Source organism: Oncorhynchus nerka, linkage group LG18 (genome assembly GCF_034236695.1).
Source record: "Oncorhynchus nerka isolate Pitt River linkage group LG18, Oner_Uvic_2.0, whole genome shotgun sequence".
NCBI lineage: Eukaryota > Metazoa > Chordata > Actinopteri > Salmoniformes > Salmonidae > Oncorhynchus > Oncorhynchus nerka.
The window spans coordinates 51,214,666-51,233,561 of NC_088413.1; the positions used below are offsets into that span (position 1 = coordinate 51,214,666).

The following is an 18,896-nucleotide window of genomic DNA, read 5'->3' on the forward strand; positions in this document are numbered from 1 at the left end:
TTTTAATTGGAGATATTCATCAAACAAAGTACCGCCCCAACAGAATGGCATTTAGAGTATATTTGAGGAACTAGGTCTTGACTTGGAGGGGTGTCGATGTTATTATGTCAGTCTAATCATCATGACTAAACCAGTTGGAGATTACAAGCGTCTATGCCTAAACTGAATCCTAAAGAAACCCACCCCTCGTCACAGACCTCTTTTTTTTTATACACTTGACATTTCTAACAATACAATGTACAAATTCTATCTTGGCAACATGACAATAATGAGCGCAAGAAATAAATAATGGACGTTTTTTTTTACTGTGCGATATTTATAGTATTTCCATGACTTATCAACACTTGTTCTCTCGTGTGTCTCTCTTGTCCCTCTGCAGCAGACGTACAGTATATTGTGCAAAATGTTTGGAACATCGAATCACAGTATTGAATCACAATACATATAGACTCTCAATACATATTGCGTCGGCTGTCGTGATATGGTATTTGGAGGTCCCTGGTGATTCCCAGAAGAATGTCATGATTTCCCCCCCTTTTGTTCTGGTTTGTCACAAACTGTATTCCCACATACACATATTTAGAAACAACTGCTCTAAAATATGGGCATTGTTGTGTGTGTGTGTGTGTATGTTTGGTTCCACAAATGGGAAAACATTCCTTCTAAACTTAAAGGATATTAAAGTACAAAAGAACAGTGAGAACAGTCTCCTTCAAAAACAGTCTTTAAGCAGTCTTTAAACAGCCAGACGTCTAGAGCTCCATTATATCATCTATGCATGACGTCTTCCTCTCGCTAGGGAGGCCGAAAGAATCCTCACCATGTTCTCCTTTATGGAGTCCTTCACTATGAATTTAGTGATGACAGCGTCTCTCTTCTGGTCGAGGCAGGGACATACTAGTCCTCTGTTGCTGGGTTCCAAGCGTGGTCCATGAGGAAGCGCGAGGTGGCTGTGAGGTTTAGCCCCACCCTTCCGGGTTCGAATAACAGCAGCATGATCAATGGGCTGCCAGGTGCATCGCTCTGGAACTCCTGGATCACCTGAGCCAGCCTCTTCTGGCTCAGTGCCGTCTAGACTCACAAACTTGAAACCCTCCTCCCTGAGTGGGACCTCCAATTAGAGTGAGGAAGCGTGTGAACTGAGAGACAACCAGACTCTGGATGCAGTTGTCTTGTGCAGTCCTTACACTGTTCCTAGAGAGCTACACTCCTGTAGGTTTTTGCTACAACCCCAGTTGTAACTAACCTGATTCAGCTTATCACACAGCTAATTATTAGAATCAGGTGTGCTAGATTAGTGTTGGAGTGATAACCTACAGGACGGTCGCTCTCCAGGAACAGGGTTGGATAGCCCTGCATTAGAGCCTCCACCTTGGAGCTGCTCCTCCAGTTCTCTGAGAGGTTGTTCTCCTCCTTCTCTTCCTGAGGAAACTCCACCAGCTCACTGGACTTGATCTGGAATCTGCACAGAGGGCACACCTGCTCGGGTACATAAGACCTCTGCGATGTGATGAAGGGCAGGCAGACAGTCCAGACACACAGCACACTCATCAGAGCCACTGCCTAGCACCAGCCTCAGTCTCTCTATCAGACGTTCTCTCAACTCTGCAGGAGTCACAGCTACCACACATGTGTGTGTAGTGGTCTTGCCCAGTAGGTCATGGTGGCAGCAGAACTGTCTCAGCCTGATCAGGATAGCCAGAACATCCGCACAGTTCCTGATGACGGTCCCCTAAGCAACATACCTGCTGATGGTGGTGCATCCCTCTGTGCGTGCCAGCTCGTATTCCTCCCTCTCTTTATCAGCTTCACCTCTTCTACACTTAACGCTCTTCTCCGGCAGAGAGACCAGAGGCTGCCCACACACACGGCTGGTCTTCGTACGATGCAGAGTGATACACTTCACCAGAGCTTGTGGGTTCTGAAGGCCGGTCATGTCCCCCTGTGTGACAGGTCTTTGTATGACTCTGTTCCACCACTCTCTCCTGTCGAACGGCTTCAGACGCAGAAATGCCACCAGCATCCACAGATCCCTCTGAAATGGAAAAAACAAACACTAAGTAAGTGTTCATAGAAAGGGATGCAAATAGCCTGGCAAGCCTATATGAATCATAGTATCATATGATGACAGGTTGCTGAACTAGTCTAATGGTCGGCTTTATGTAGCTAGTAGGGCCTGTGTGTAGCTATCTGTAACATTGTTATCCTCCCCCCCCACCCCACTGGGAAATCATATATTTTTTAAATAGGATGACGCAATAACTGTAGCTACAAGTGTTTACCTCTACGCAGCACAGCCTTCAATATGTGAGACTCAATGTGTGCCCACAAACTGGTATAGTCTTGGGGCTTGATAATGGAGAAATTATACAATCGGCACTTCTGGCACTGGGATAAATTCATGCAGCCAAGAAAGAGGCAGCTTTAACAACTGTGATATGCTGTCAAACACACATAAATGACAAATAGTTTAGTAAGCTAGCTAGTTAGATGAGTTGATCATGTTGGCTAACAGTCACTCACAGAAAACATGACCCTTGTGATGATAACTACTTTAACAGACTAGGTTAGCTAACCTTAGCTTGGCAGATTATAGCCACATCAATGATAGACAGCAATACAAAGCTAGTATACTATGAATATCTACGAATAACTTAGGTAGCTACACCAAAGACACAGCTCAAAGTGAATGGAAAAATGTCTAACTGAAATTCCATCTCTGCTGACCAAGACCACACTCCGCAAAACACAGCAGCCCCGCAAAACGGTCTTGAGTGGCAACCAATCTGCCCAATTAGCTGATTCGTTTTCCATACACCCACTACTTATGATCCTTCCACTTCCAGACACACGCCACATATGCAGTTACCCCTGACTCGACCGTAACCGTGGTGGTTGGCTAGGCTAATAGCTAGTTGTCTAAATAGCTAACGTTAGCTGGCTGGCCAAGATAACTGTATATAGCTAACATTCTTTGAAAGCTGGTTAGATGGCATTATGTATTTCCAAAACTTTGGTTTACTTAATTGTAGCTATAAGCTAGATGTTGATAGCAACTGGCTGACTCATGCACACTGGTAGGGCTTGTAACAATAAATGTATCAAGTATTTTCTCGTAAATTGGCTGAAAATGTAATTGAGTCATCGATACAAACGATTTGGTTTCATTTGAAGTTATACATTTGAAGTTATTTCTGTTGGAGTTTACATTATAGAGAACACGCTGGCTTGTCGGGTCCTCTATATTACACCCTGGAAAATATTTTCCGACATGACTTTGGCATTCTTTGGAATTGTATGTAATAACTTGAAAATTGAAGTGAACTTTGCATTGGGACTTTTGATGCGTATACTAATGCAAATACATATGTTACATGTGGTTACGTTTATGCTACCTACCCTTTAAGGACACTGACACACATGTATGTTACAGCCCAGTCACCCCTCCTTAACTAACCCCCTTTCCTGGGGGGCTATGGTGTGCTGGGTTTGGTGATGCGGACCGACGCAAGCCCTAATGCCTATCCCGGAAGGACGCCGGGGGACAGGGGAGGAGGATGAGCAGATGGACGAGTAGGGGGATGGGAGGAGTACATGGATGGATATGAGGAGGGAGGGGGAGGGGCACGGGAACCCTATGGGAGCCTAGACAATGGAGAGAGAGGAGGAAGGGCTCTGAGCAGTGAGCACAGCCCAGATTAGTAGAGTAGTGGAGAGCAGAGCTGGAGATAAAGAACAGAGTAGGCATAATTCATATAAACGGTCTTCATTTTAATTTGACTTTCGTAACAACGAGGGCTTTGTGTTGGAGCCTATTTCTTCCTTTTTAAGAAATAAGAGATAGGCCTACCTGTTTGAAATATGGAATTAGGCTATAAACTGCTATATCCAAATTTATAGGTAAATTCCTCCACCCACCATGCACTTTAAATAGCCTACCTCCATGTGAATGTCTGTTAAAACCAAGACTTGAATTGGGGGGGTATGGGAGGTGGGCCTACCTTTAATTAAAGAAAATGGCAAAAAGCACAGGCTAGTGTCTGGCTAGACTGTAAACTCCTTCCAGACTCACATTAAGCATCTCCAATCCAAAATTAAATCTAGAATCAGCTTCCTATTTCGCAAAAAAGCCTCCTTCACTCACACTGCCAAACATACCTTTGTAAAACTGACTATCCTACCAATCCTCGACTTCAGCGATGTCATTTACAAAATAGCCTCCAACACTCAGCAAACTGGATGCAGTCTATCACAGTGCCATCCGTTTTGTCACCAAAGCCCCATATACCACCCACCACTGCAACCTGTATGCTCTCGTCAGCTGGCCCTCGCTACATATTCGTCGCCAGATCCACTGGCTCCAGGTCATCTATAAGTCTTTGCTAGGTAAAGCTCCGCCTTATCTCAGCTCACTGCTCACCATAACAACACCCACCCGTAGCATGCGCTCCAGCAGGTATATCTCACTGGTCATCCCCAAAGCCAACACCTCCTTTGGCCGCCTTTCCTTCCAGTTCTCTGCTGCCAATGACTGGAACGAATTGCAAAAATTGTGGAGACTTATAAGTTGGAGACTTATATCTCCCTCACTAAATTTAAGCATCAGCTGTCTGTGCAGCTTACCGATCGCTGTAGCTGTACACAGCCCATCTGTAAATAGCCCATCCAACTACCTACCTCATCCCCATATTGTTTTTATTAACATTTTTGCTCTTTTGCACACCAGTACTTCTACTTGCATGTCATCATCTGCACATTTATCACTCCAATATTGATTTGCTAAATTGTAATTACTTTGCTACTGTGGCCTATTTATTGCCTTACCTCCTTTCTCCATTTGCACACACTGTATAAAGATTTTTTCTATTTTTTTATTGACTGTACTTTTGTTTATCCTATGTGTAAATCTGTGTTGTTGTTTTTTATCGCACTGCTTTGCTTTATTTGGCCAGGTCGCAGTTGTAAATGAGAACTTGTTCTCAACTGGCCTACCTGGTTAAATAAAAAAATAAATACAGGCCTTGTTATTTTTAATATTTTGAAGAAAAAAAAACATCTGATCATATAAAGTGATCTATAACTGTATGCTAGAAACAAGCTGTAAAATACCCAGGAAATACGTGAATCTGATGCACAAGGGGATATCATTGTTTTGATTCTTTGACATTCAAAGGCTGATCTACAACCTTCTAAAGCCGAGGAGACTTTGCTTGGAAAGTAATCTAATTTTGTCACTATTAATTGATTAAACTAGTCACTTTCTATACAATAGAATATGTTTAAACCCATAAATATTTTAGGGAAACACTTGTGACCTTCTCTCGTTGGGTTAAGCCACAGAAGAAGAGAGGCCAGCAGTTAAAATTTTACTGCCTGCGCCCGGGCCCACCACAGGAGTCGCTAGAGCGCGATGGGACAAGGACGTCCTGGCCAGCCAGACCCTCCCCTAAACCTGGACAACTCTGGGCAAATTGTGCCCCTCCTCATGGGTCTCCTGGTCTCGGCCGGTTGTGACACAGCCTGGGATCAAACCCGGATCTATCACTGCCTTAGACTGCTGCACCCACGTGGAGTTCCAGGTCTCCGGTAGCCTCTGGAACTGCCGATCTGCGGCCAACAAGGCAGAGTTCATCTCAGCCTATGCCTCCCTCCAGTCCCTCGACTTCTTGGCACTGACGGAAACATGGATCACCACAGACAACACCGCTACTCCTACTGCTCTCTCTTCGTCCGCCCACGTGTTCTCGCACACCCCGAGAGCTTCTGGTCAGCGGGGTGGTGGCACCGGGATCCTCATCTCTCCCAAGTGGTCATTCTCTCTTTCTCCCCTTACCCATCTGTCTATCGCCTCCTTTGAATTCCATGCTGTCACAGTTACCAGCCCTTTCAAGCTTAACATCCTTATCATTTATCGCCCTCCAGGTTCCCTCGGAGAGTTCATCAATGAGCTTGATGCCTTGATAAGCTCCTTTCCTGAGGACGGCTCACCTCTCACAGTTCTGGGCGACTTTAACCTCCCCACGTCTACCTTTGACTCATTCCTCTCTGCCTCCTTCTTTCCACTCCTCTCCTCTTTTGACCTCACCCTCTCACCTTCCCCCCCTACTCACAAGGCAGGCAATACGCTCGACCTCATCTTTACTAGATGCTGTTCTTCCACTAACCTCATTGCAACTCCCCTCCAAGTCTCCGACCACTACCTTGTATCCTTTTCCCTCTCGCTCTCATCCAACACTTCACACACTGCCCCTACTCGGATGGTATCGCGCCGTCCCAACATTCGCTCTCTCTCCCCCGCTACTCTCTCCTCTTCCATCCTATCATCTCTTCCCTCTGCTCAAACCTTCTCCAACCTATCTCCTGATTCTGCCTCCTCAACCCTCCTCTCCTCCCTTTCTGCATCCTTTGACTCTCTATGTCCCCTATCCTCCAGGCCGGCTCGGTCCTCCCCTCCCGCTCCGTGGCTCGACGACTCATTGCGAGCTCACAGAACAGGGCTCCGGGCAGCCGAGCGGAAATGGAGGAAAACTCGCCTCCCTGCGGACCTGGCATCCTTTCACTCCCTCCTCTCTACATTTTCCTCCTCTGTCTCTGCTGCTAAAGCCACTTTCTACCACTCTAAATTCCAAGCATCTGCCTCTAACCCTAGGAAGCTCTTTGCCACCTTCTCCTCCCTCCTGAATCCTCCTCCCCCTCCCCTCCCCTCCTCCCTCTCTGCAGATGACTTCGTCAACCATTTTGAAAAGAAGGTCGACGACATCCGATCCTCGTTTGCTAAGTCAAACGACACCGCTGGTTCTGCTCACACTGCCCTACCCTGTGCTCTGACCTCTTTCTCCCCTCTCTCTCCAGATGACATCTCGCGTCTTGTGACGGCCGGCCGCCCAACAACCTGCCCGCTTGACCCTATCCCCTTCTCTTTTCTCCAGACCATTTCCGGTGACCTTCTCCCTTACCTCACCTCGCTCATCAACTCATCCCTGACCGCTGGCTACGTCCCTCCCGTCTTCAAGAGAGCGAGAGTTGCACCCCTTCTGAAAAAACCTACACTCGATCCCTCCGATGTCAACAACTACAGACCAGTATCCCTTCTTTCTTTTCTCTCCAAAACTCTTGAACGTGCCGTCCTTGGCCAGCTCTCCCGCTATCTCTCTCAGAATGACCTTCTTGATCCAAATCAGTCAGGTTTCAAGACTAGTCATTCAACTGAGACTGCTCTTCTCTGTATCACGGAGGCACTCCGCACTGCTAAAGCTAACTCTCTCTCCTCTGCTCTCATCCTTCTAGACCTATCGGCTGCCTTCGATACTGTGAACCATCAGATCCTCCTCTCCACCCTCTCCGAGTTGGGCATCTCCGGCGCGGCCCACGCTTGGATTGCGTCCTACCTGACAGGTCGCTCCTACCAGGTGGCGTGGCGAGAATCTGTCTCCTCACCACGCGCTCTCACCACTGGTGTCCCCCAGGGCTCTGTTCTAGGCCCTCTCCTATTCTCGCTATACACCAAGTCACTTGGCTCTGTCATAACCTCACATGGTCTCTCCTATCATTGCTATGCAGACGACACACAATTAATCTTCTCCTTTCCCCCCTCTGATGACCAGGTGGCGAATCGCATCTCTGCATGTCTGGCAGACATATCAGTGTGGATGACGGATCACCACCTCAAGCTGAACCTCGGCAAGACGGAGCTGCTCTTCCTCCCGGGGAAGGACTGCCCGTTCCATGATCTCGCCATCACGGTTGACAACTCCATCGTGTCCTCCTCCCAGAGCGCTAAGAACCTTGGCGTGATCCTGGACAACACCCTGTTGTTCTCAACTAACATCAAGGCGGTGGCCCGTTCCTGTAGGTTCATGCTCTACAACATCCGCAGAGTACGACCCTGCCTCACACAGGAAGCGGCGCAGGTCCTAATCCAGGCACTCGTCATCTCCCGTCTGGATTACTGCAACTCGCTGTTGGCTGGGCACCATGCCTGTGCCATTAAACCCCTACAACTCATCCAGAACGCCGCAGCCCGTCTGGTGTTCAACCTTCCCAAGTTCTCTCACGTCACCCCGCTCCTCCGCTCTCTCCACTGGCTTCCAGTTGAAGCTCGCATCCGCTACAAGACCATGGTGCTTGCCTACGGAGCTGTGAGGGGAACGGCACCTCAGTACCTCCAGGCTCTGATCAGGCCCTACACCCAAACAAGGGCACTGCGTTCATCCACCTCTGGCCTGCTCGCCTCCCTACCACTGAGGAAGTACAGTTCCCGCTCAGCCCAGTCAAAACTGTTCGCTGCTCTGGCCCCCAATGGTGGAACAAACTCCCTCACGACGCCAGGACAGCGGAGTCAATCACCACCTTCCGGAGACACCTGAAACCCCACCTCTTTAAGGAATACCTAGGATAGGATAAAGTAATCCTTCTCACCCCCCCCCCCCCTTAAAATACTTAGATGCACTATTGTAAAGTGGCTGTTCCACTGGATGTCATAAGGTGAAAGCACCAATTTGTAAGTCGCGTCTGTTAAATGACTTAAATGTAATGTAAATGCACTACTCAGGAGGCCATGCTCAGATTCTTAATGACATCTCAGATTTAATTATTTGCAAACAGTGACAGTTTCATTGCAAACAAGAAACACTGATGTGTCATTGGGGAAATATGAATAGACGAACACATAGGCCTATCTCTCTGTCCATTCTTAGCCTGGAATTTCGGTAATTTGTGTGCTATCAAAAACGATTCTGCTAATATGTAGAATTGCATGAAATGTTTATTAAAGGCACATTTTTTTCTCTGACCTGCAAATACGATGATAGATTCATGCAATGCCTTTACTATAAAGGAGATCTTTCCAGTCCTACTTTTGTCCACAGTGGTCTGTGAACCCACAACAACAAAATTCCTGTATAGCCATGCTATGCTTAGTTTCAAAAACTGCATATCTAAGGCTCTGCTCTGTCCAAGAAGTGTGGGTAAACAGTAGACACGTTCTCTGCTATCCACTTTGTTTTAATTATTATTTTGAGAATAGAGAATGGTCACTTATTTGTTTTTAAGAGCCCAGTGAGGGTTTATAGAAGTCTGTTTTTCTCCATGTAACCCTTATTATAAATAGAGTTCACTCCCTGATTTTCTTTTCTTATATTAAGCACTTTAACATAGCACTTACTTTTGCAGCACTTAATCCCTTTTTCCCTTGGTATGATTTTTCATTATATTATTTACTTATTAAATAATTTATTCATTAATTTATTGATCCAGCTTGCATGCTTTATTATTATTTATTTGCTTCTACTTGTTTCCCCCTCAGCACTTATTTAACCCTGGTCTTCCTCTTATTGTTGTTTCCCTGTCATTGAACCGTTGCAGGTGACCCCTCTGAGCTCTCATGTCCACACCCTGGCTTAACCCTATCCCTTCGCTAACAGCCTTAGTTTCCCTTATCGGGTTGACCCATTTTGGTGTGGTAGTAGGGGGTTGGGGGCAGCAGGGTGCAGGGGTGTTTTAAGGAGGGGCTAAGTGCAGGGGGGAGAGGCGTGGCAGGAGGAGCAGCTGGAGTTAAATAAAGCTGTCAGCTGGCATTCCTGAAATTCACCCTCTCATCTATGATCAGTTAGTCTACATGGGTGTGCTCCCTCCCTTCCAACATCCTCATTTCAGGACATGAAGTCATGCGGTGCGGTGTTGGTGTTTGTTGGCTGACAAGATATAGAACCCGTGTTGAGGGGTCAGAGGTCAAAGAGTTGGGCGGTGTCAGAAACAGACCGACCGATAGACTGCAGAGCTAGGGGACAGTTATGAGAACAGGGAAATAGGATGGAACTGTAACCTCTGTCTTCTCTGTCTCTGGAGTAGGAACCATTTAATTTCCCTTGAGCCTCTTCAATCATTCTTATTGTGAGGAGAGAGAAAGGAAATAATTAATATGCTATTCTCCACTGATCACTAACGTAACGTCCTCTGCAACCCAAGCAAAGTCATGCTCCCTCTCAGGTCGGCTCATGGTAGCTTATTTGTTTATCAGATATACAGTACGAGGGACACTTTCAACAAGGGTGTTTATGGAAAAAGTGTTTAAGGGTGTTTATGGAACTGGAAAAAGAGATTTACCCATTGTGCCCTAGGAGTTCAGCTCAGGCTAGCTACATGCAATATGTTTATCAGATATACAATATGAGTGAGTTGATGAACTAGAAAAGAAAGACTGAGTTTACACTTTGTGTCCCAGTTTACATGGTGTAAATAATGTATGATACATACAGTTAGGCCTGGTGTATGTCTCTAAGGGATTTACAGTAAGGCTAAGGGGTTTTGTTCTACCACATTTGATGATAGCGTGCAGTTATTTTCTCGTGGCCAATGTATGAACTGAAGTTGCATAATCAATATGCTGTGTCTGTAAAATAGCTCGCAGTTGTTAGCCACTTCATGTACCCTACATGGCCCCCAAAAAAATGGATTTGGCTATTTCAGCCACACTCGTGAACTGCACACAAGCCTAAGATAACCATGCGCAATGCCAAGCGTCGGCTTGAGTGGTGTAAAGCACGCCGCCATTGGACTCCAGAGCAGAAGAGACACCTCTGGAGTGATGAATCACGCTTCACCATCTGGCAGTTCGATGGACGAATCTGGGTTTGGTGGATGCCAGCAGAATGTTACCTGCCCGAATGCATAGTGCCAACTGTAAAGTTGGGTGGAGGAGGAATAATGGTCTGGGGCTGTTTTCATGGATCGGGCTAGGCCCCTTAGTTCCAATTAACTCTACAGCATACAATGACATTCTAGATTATTCTTTGTGGCAACAGTTTGGGGAAGGCCCTTTCCTGTTTCAGCATGACACGGTCGCCAGGTGTGCGGTGTTTCCTCCGACACATTGGTGTGGCTGGCTTCCGGGTTAAGTGGGCATTGTGTCAAGAAGCAGTGTGGCTTGGTTGGGTTGTGTTTCGGAGGACGCGTGGCTCTTGACCTGCACTTCTCCCGAGTCCATACAGGAGTTGCAGTGAAGAGACAAGACTGTAACTACCAATTGGATACCACAAAATTGGGGAGAAAACGGGGTAAAAAAAAAATTCTGTCGAGATCAGTGTGGAAGAAATTGACAGGCCTGCAGAGAGCCCTGACCTCATCCCCATGGAACACCTTTGGGATGAATTGGAACACCGACTGGACTAATCTCCCAACATCAGTACCCGACCTCACTAATACTCTTGTGACTGAATGGAAGCAGAAGTGAAAAGCCTTAACAGAAGAGTGGAGGCTGTTATAGCAACAAAGGGGGGGGGACCAACTCCATATTGATGTCCATGATTTTGGAATGAGATGTTCGACGAGCAGGTGTCCACATACTTTTGGCAAAGTGTATGTAGTAAATGGCTTGTATAAAACAGCCTGCAGGTGTTTTGTTGTATTACAGTAAAAGCTTGCTGTGGTTTGCAGTGTGAAATGTTTGGCCGACAGCTGGCATTTAGAGTAATTTTGGGGGTGCTTATACTTGTCCTATTTCACACGTATGTATTTATACAGCTGTGTGAATTGGAAATTCATTTTTTGCATATCCCAATTCTCCGTGAGAGTGGGGCCACAGCCTGCCATTATCAATGGTGACCCTGGAGGAATTAGGCTAAAGTGCCTTGCTCAAGGGCACATTAACAGATTTTTCACCTTGTTGACTCGGGGATTCAATCTAGCAGCCCAACGCTCTAACTGCTAGGCTGCCTGCCACCACCATTTTAGCAATGGGATTGTATCTCCCATTTTGTGTATTTGGTGTGTGTGTTGGTTGCTGACTGTGCTCTGTGTGTTGTAGCTCCTACAACATCTTCTGCAGCTGTGACATGAGAGTAATCCCTCTCCCCATACTGCCCCTGCTGTGCACCGCTACACACACACACACACACACACACACACACACACACACACACACACACACACACACACACACACACACACACACACACACACACACACATCTCCGCTTACTGCCCCCACTGCGCTGAGCACGGCTGCCCTACATGTAAAATATTGATGTCTATCCACCAGGCTTAATTTAACCCTGGGAGGAAGGTGGGTTGTCACTCATCCAACAGACCCCTCCCACCTCCCCTCTCCTGGAATCGGAGCAGCAACCTTTCCCGGACTGACTCTCTCTAGACATAACACCAAGAAATGGACAGGTTACTGGCCAGCTGGATTAGAGTATCTGTAAATACTCTGCCTCTGTCTCTGTCGGTTATAATTACTTGGCCATTGCTGTAAACAACAACCATTGTTTCCCACTTCCCACATTGGGTGTTATTGTGTGTGTGGTCTGAGCTTTCCAGCTTGGTCATATGGTGTGAATTAAGTGGGGTGGCAGGTAGCCTAGTAGTTAGAGTGTTGGGCCAGTAACTGAAAGGTTGCTGGATCGCATCCCGGCTGACAAGGTAAAAATCTGATGTTTTGCACCTGAACAAGGCAGTTAACACACTGTTTTCCGGTAGGCCGTCATTGTAAATAAGAATTTGTTCTTAACTGACTAGTTAAATAAAGGTTAAATATATATTTTTAAAAACATTTCAATTGGCTGGCTCCCTACAATATTTATCCCAGTTTCTTTGAATAATCCAGTAGGGATGGTTTCTCCCACCATGGAAAATAAGGTGAGGATGCTCCTTAAGGAATCTGAACTCAGCCTGACTCCTATAGCTTATAGTGGAACTGAGGAGCGTTCGTGTGTGTGAATGTGAGTATGTATGCGTGCCTGTTTGTGTGTGTGTGTGTGAGGATGGTTATACTATTCTGAGGTCTTGCTCTGTATGGGCGATACTGATTGATCAAGGTGGTTTGTGAGAGGATGTAGTTCCCAGCTAGACTGTAAACTGCTGATAAATGATTGATCCGTTAAAGGTGATCAATAATGAAGAACATGTATTTGTGTTGTGTACGTATGACCACCTGGATGCTCCGATTGACTGTTTTCCTTTTCACTAACATTAAGCCTAGTGGTCCTGCTGTACCCTATAGGTGTGTCAATGGAAACAATGTCACTGTGGATTTTTGTTGAGTTATGTACAGTCGTGGCCAAAAGTTTTGAGAATGACACAAATATTAATTTCCACAAAGTTTGCTGCTTCAGTGTTTCTAGATATTTTTGTCAGATATTACTATGTAATACTGGAGTATAATTACAAGCATTTCATAAGTGTCAAAGGCTTTTATTGACAATTACATGAAGTTGATGCAAAGGGTCAATATTTGCAATGTTGACCCTTCTTTTTCAAGACCTCTGCAATCCGCCCTGGCATGCTGTCAATTAACTTCTGGGCCACATCCTGACTGATGGCAGCCCATTCTTGCATAATCAATGCTTGGAGTTTGTCAGAATTTGTGGGGTTTTGTTTGTCCACCCGCCTCTTGAGGATTGACCACAAGTTCTCGATGGGATTAAGGTCTGGGGAGTTTCCTGGCCAAAATATTGATGTTTTGTTCCCCGAGCCATTTCGTTATCACTTTTGCCTTTATTGCAAGGTGCTCCATCATGTTGGAAAAGGCATTGTTCATCACCAAACTGTTCCTGGATGGTTGGGAGAAGTTGCTCTCGGAGGATGTGTTGGTACCATTCTTTATTCATGGCTGTGTTCTTAGGCAAATTTGTTAGTGAGCCCACTCCCTTGGCTGAGAAGCAACCCCACACATGAATGGTCTCAGGATGCTTTACTGTTGGCATGACACAGGACTGATTGTAGCGCTCACCTTGTCTTCGGCTGACAAGCTTTTTTCTGGATGCCCCAAACAATCGGAAAGGGGTTTCATCAGAGAAAATTACTTTACCCCAGTCCTCAGCAGTCCAATCCCTGTACCTTTTGCAGAATATCAGTCTGTCTCTGATGTTTTTTTCTGGAGAGAAGTGGCTTCTTTGCTGCTCTTCTTGACACCAGGCCATTCTCCAAAAGTCTTTGCCTCACTGTGCGTGCAGATGCACTCACACCTGCCTGCTGCCATTCCTGAGCAAGCTCTGTACTGGTGGTGCCCCGATCCCGCAGCTGAATCAACTTTAGGAGACGGTCCTGGCCCTTGCTGTACTTTCTTGGGCACCCTGAAGCGTTCTTCACAACAATTGAACCGCTCTCCTTGAAGTTCTTGATGATCTGATAAATGGTTGATTTAGGTGCAATCTTACTGGCAGCAATATCCTTTCCTGTGAAGCCCTTTTTGTGCAATGCAATGATGATGGCACGTGTTCCCTTGCAGGTAACCATGATTAACAGAGGAAGAGCAATGATTCCAAGCACCACCCTCCTTTAGAAGCTTCCAGTCTGTTATTCGAACTCAATCAGCATGACATAGTGATCTCCAGCCTTGTCCTCATCAACACTCACACCTGTGTTTATGAGAGAATCACTGACATGATGTCAGCTGGTCCTTTTGTGGCAGGGCTGAAATGCAGTGGAATTTTTTGGGGGAGGGATTCAGCTCATTTGCATGGCAAAGAGGGACTTCGCAATTAATTGCAATTCATCTGATCACTCTTCATAACATTCTGGAGTATATGCAAATTGCCATCATACAAACTGAGGCAGCAGACTTTGTGAAAATTAATATTTGTGTCATTCTCAAAACTCCTGGCCATGACTGTACATTCATCCATAGATGCTGGAAATGTGTACATTTCACAAGAATAGTCACTAGACATCATGCTTTGTAAACAACAGGTGTATACGAACAGTGAAAATGCTTACTTTACGGGCCCTTCCCAACAATGCAGAGAGAAAAATGAGTAATGATAATTTGGCTATATACACGGGGTACCAGTACCAAATCCATGTATAGGGGTACGAAATAAGGTAGTTATGTACACATAGTTAGGGGTAAAGTGACTAGGCAGCATGATAGATAATGAAACATTAATTAGCAGCAGTGTATGTGATGAGTCAAAAGGGGTCAATGCAGATAGTCCGGACAGCTATTTGGTTAACTATATAGCAGTCTTATGGCTTGGGGTAGAAGCTGTTCAGGATCCTCTTGGTTCCAGACTTGGTGCGTTGGTACAGTTTGCTGTGCGGTAGCAGAGAAAACAATCTATGACTTGGGTGGCTAGAGTCTTTGACAATATTTAGGGCCTTTCTCTGACACCGCCTGGTATAGTGATGTACTGGGCCATTCACACTACCCTCTTTAGCACCTTGCGGTCGGATGCCATACCAAGGAGCGATGCAGCCAGTCAAGATGCTTTCAGTGGTGCTGCTGTATAACTTTTTGAGGATCTGAGGGCCCATGCTAAATCTATTCAGCCTCTTGAGGGTGAAGAGGCGTTGTCGTACCATCTTCACGACCGTGTAGGTGTGTGTGGACCATGTTAATTCCTTAGTGATCTGGAAACAGAGGAACTTGAAGCTATCGACCAGCTCCACTACAGCCCCATCGATGTGGATGGGAGTGTGCTCGGCCCTCCGTTTCCTATAGTCCACGATCAGCTCCTTTGTCTTGCTGACGTTGAGGGAGAAGTTGTTGTCCTGGCACCACAATGCCAGGTCACCGAACTCCCTATAGGCTGTCTCATTGTCGTCAGTGATGAGGCCTACCACCATCCTGTCATCAGCACTTGGTGTTGTAGTCATGGGTGAACAGGGAGTACAGTACTTATAGTACTCATGTTGAGGGTCAGTGTGACAAATGTGTTTTTGCCTACCCTGACCATCTGGGGATGGCCATCTGGTGGTCAGTCCCAGGGTTCTGAGCTTAGTGATGAGCTTGGAGGGCACTATGATGTTGAATGGTGAGCTGTAGTCAATGAAGAACATTCTCACATAGGTGTTCCTCTTGTCCTAGTGGGAGAGGGCGGTGTGGAGTGCAATAGAGATTGCATTATCCGTCGAACTGTTTGGGCCGTGTAGGAATTGGAGTGGGTCCAGGGTGTCTGGGATGATAGTGTTGATGTGAGCCAATACCAGCATTTCAGGCTACAGATGTGAATGCTACAGGCCTACAGTCATTTAGACAGGTTACCTTGGCGTTCTTGGGCACAGGGACTATGGTAGTTTGCTTGAATCATGTAGGTATTACAGACTGGGTCAGGGAGCGGTTGAAAATGTGAGCACTTGCAAGCTGGTCACGACTGCTCTGAGTACACGTCCTGGTAATTTAATTTTTTATTTTATTTTACCTTTATTTAACTAGGCAAGTTAGTTAAGAACAAATTATTATTTTCAATGACGGCCTAGGGGGTGGAAATGGAAAAGGAAATGGAACAGGTTCCATCTTAGCCCAAACTTCAATCATTTCTGAATTAAATATGCCCTGGAAGCACACTGTGCACGCACTCACACACACAGCGCAGAGTTCATTCAGGAGCCAACGGTAACTGCCTTGTTCAGGGGCAGAACGACAGAATTTTTTACCTTGTCAGATCAGGGATTCGATCTTGCAACCTTTCGGTTACCAGTCCAACGCTCTAACCACAAGGCTACCTGCCGCTCCGTGGCCTTGTGAATATTAACCTGTTTGAAGGTCTTCCTCACATCGGCTATGGGGAGAGAGAGAGCACACAGTCATCCGAAACAGCTGGTGCTCTCATGTATGGTTCAGTGTTGCTTGCCACGAAGCGAGCATAAAAGGCATTTAGCTTGTCTGGTCCCATTTCGACAAAATGAACCCTCCTACCATAAGCACGCACGCACGCACGCACGCACGCACGCACGCACGCACGCGCACGCACACACACACACACACACACACAATATATATAGTATAGGCCTAGTGCACACTGAGTGTACAAAACATTAAGAACACCTGCTCTTTCTATGACATAGACTGACCAGGTGAATCAAATGATCCTTTATTTATGTCACTTGTTAAATCAACTTCCATCAGTGTAGATGAAGGGGAGGAAACAGATTTAAGAAGGATTGTTAAGCCTTGAGAAAATTGAGACATGGATTGTGTATGCTTTCCATTCAGAGGGTGAATGTGCAAGACAAAATATTTAAGTGCCTTTGAACGGGGTATGGTAGTATGTTGTGTCAAGGAATGCAACGCTGCTGGGTTTTTCACACTCAACAGTTTCCTACGTGGATCAAGAATGGTCCACCACCTAAAGGACATCCATCCATTTTGACAACTGTGGGAAGCATTGGTGCTCATATGGACCAGCATCCCTGTGGAATGCTTTCAACACCTTGTAGAGTCATACCTCAACGAATTGAATCATACCTAAGCACATCTCAATATTAGGAAGGTGTTCTTAATGTTTTGTACACTCAGTGTATATGCCTCTTCAACAGGAATTGGCAGAGTTTCAAGCAGCAGAAAGACTGTTACTCCATCTTCTCCCCCCATCATGCACCATGCTCTTCTGCTCTACTGGACACCAACACACAGAGATCTTTAAATAATGATTTTGCATGGGCCGCTGCCTGCGCCTCGCATCCAGGAGAGACGGGAGAGAGTGCTTTAATTGTCCAGTGCGCTCCAGCGGCTCGAATACGAGAGGGGAGTTAAGGGTTCGCAACCTTCAATCATTTCTGAATTAAATATGCCCTGGAAGCACACTGTGCACACACAGACACACACAGCGCAGAGTTCATTCAGGAGCCAACGGTATCAGGTGCTATATTTCAGCACTGTGGTGTTAGAAAGGGAGGGAGACGTTGAGTGACAGAGTTATTCACCCACAACCACAGAGAGGTGACATACCAGGGTGACCAGAGCTGCATACCAAATGGAACCCTATTCCCTATATAGTGGACTACTTTTCAGGGCTCTGGTCAAATGTAGTGCACTATATAGGGATTAGGTTGCCATTTAAGACACTACCCAGGTCCTAGGGAGGTCCGGTCAACAGTATGCTTTACACTACCTCTACGTCTCCCAGGCCAGAACAAGAACTAAACCCTCTCAAAACCCTTGCATTTCCCTGACTACATCTTTCACTGTGTTTTTGGTGCCTACTTGTGTTGTTTTGTTCACAAAGCGCCTCTGTCATTGGGGATTACTGTTTCATTTCCTTGGCTGGGTTAGCACTGGGCAAATGAGGGAGGGAGTGAGCGATGGATGCACAAGGAGAGAGGGGAATAGAGGTAGGCAGAGGGAGGAAGGCAAATGAAGGAGGTAGTAGGCAATGAACCTCCAGCGCTGAATGCCAAATCAGGTGCATCCGATTGGTGCAATCACAGTCAGTCTCAGTGCAGGGCCCAGCGCAGGGCTGAGCTGTCTTCTGAGCATGCTGTCAGCCAAGCATCATAAACTGTCTGGGTTTGTGGGATTAAAGCGTGTGGGATTTAGTGTGAGGATAGTAGTGAGGCCTGCAGGTCCCGGGAAATGGAACAGGTTCCATCTTAGCCCCCCAGTAAAGGAAATGGAACAGGTTCCATCTTAGCTCCCCAGTAAAGGAAATGAAGCAGGTTCCATCTTAGCTCCCCAGTAAAGGAAATGGAACAGGTTCCCTCTTAGCCCCAGTAAAGGAAATGGAACAGGTTCCATCTTAATCCCCCAGTAAAGGAAATGGAACAGGCTCCATCTTAGCCCCCAGTAAATGAAATGGAACAGGTTCCCTCTTAGCCCCAGTAAAGGAAATGGAACAGGTTCCATCTTAGCCCCCCAGTAAAGGAAATGGGACAGGTTCCCACTTAGCCCCCCAGTAAAGGAAATGGAACAGGTTCCCTCTTAGCCCCTCAGTAAAGGAAATGGAACAGGTTCCCTCTTAGCCCCCAGTAAAGGGCGTGGGACAGGTCCCCTCTGTGGAATGGTACTTTTACATGACAGCCTGTGTTGCGTGCAAGCGTTGTAAAATAAATGTACTGTACACATACATGTTAATCAATCATTTCAATCGTCAACGGGCCTCTGCATAGCCAGGGGCTAAAATAGAACTTGGTTGTATTTTAGACGCTTGACACACTGCAAGTCCTGCTTCTCCCATCTAC

The 18,896-nt window shown here is 46.3% G+C and overlaps 1 pseudogene; it reads right to left on the bottom strand.

The window, feature by feature from the left end:
* Nucleotides 1-772: 772 nt before the first annotated feature.
* On the bottom strand, nucleotides 773-15,299 carry LOC135561631 (helicase-like transcription factor; annotated as a pseudogene).
* Between the last annotated feature and the right edge of the window lie 3,597 nt (nucleotides 15,300-18,896).